The sequence below is a fragment of the Eimeria mitis genome, genomic scaffold (assembly GCF_000499745.2).
Source record: "Eimeria mitis Houghton genomic scaffold, Emh_scaff1620, whole genome shotgun sequence".
In the NCBI taxonomy this organism is placed as follows: Eukaryota; Apicomplexa; class Conoidasida; order Eucoccidiorida; family Eimeriidae; genus Eimeria; species Eimeria mitis.
The window spans coordinates 6,093-7,254 of record NW_013569935.1 but is presented as its reverse complement, the minus strand read 5'-3'; positions in this window follow the sequence as shown (position 1 = coordinate 7,254).

Here is a 1,162-nt window from a genome sequence, read left to right as displayed (position 1 = left end):
TATATATATATATATATATATATATATATATATATATATATATATATATATATATATTATATACATATATGTATATATATAGTGTGTGTGTGAGTGTGTATACATAAATTCGTGCGTACTTATAGATGTATATTCGTTAAAATATATATAAATTAAACACCTGTATGCGATTTATGTGAACTATCTTGAACTTTACTAGTGTATGAGTTGGATTTCTAGTGGCTCAAATGCGGGGGTAATTGCGGTGACCTTTCTACCCTCACGCGTATAACGATCTATTACTGCCGAGCTAAAGTATAGCGGTATACGTTTTTATTTGTTTCCTTTTTAGTGTTAAATAGTGTCGGTACCCCACCAGAACCAACCAGGATATGCTGTGCATTTGAATTCGGCTGGTTGGGCGCACAACTCGCATTTGGGTTTAAAGCCAGTTGGCAGCGCCAGCCGGCTGACGTGCTCAACCAGCATTGTGTTGAGAAAGCAAATAAACAAAGTTTAAACCTTTAAAAAATATAAAATTTTAAATGTTAGGTAGACCACAAATTCAACACAAAGATTTTTCACACGCTTTCCAGGGCAACCAGCATCCATTCAACTCTGCTCGCGAGCGGCGCTCGGGCTCGATGGTTTGCGCCCGTAAAGTGACCTATTTACTGCATCTCAAACCGGAAACCCCAAGCCAGAGTGTGCTGAAAACAAATATATAAGAGTTTAACTTTTATTTCATGAATTTTTTTATTATCGTCCACGCGTAGCGTTGCAAAGGCCCCACCAGACGCAGGAAGCGAATGGCTGCAGGCGTCAGTGGGGAGAGACCATGGAATGAATTAAGGGGATAAAAATATTTTTTCTGCACTCAAAAATACCGGTAACTATTTTTAAAGCCAAAGAGAAAACTGTTCCAGAAAATAACGCACTTTGTTTTTCCTGATGATGCAAACACAGTTCATAGGACCTGTGTCGGTTTGTTCGGCTGTTCAACATGAAATCCTCAGCAAGAAAGCCGCGGGTAATCAATATAAAGTGAAATTAGTTTGTGTTCACAGCAACGTTTGTTAAGTTCCTCTGAAACCCGCGCTGCACAAGAGCTACAACACCGAGACAAGCACTGTAATGAAACTACTACCGAATGACGGAAAAAAGTAATATAATAATGACAGTG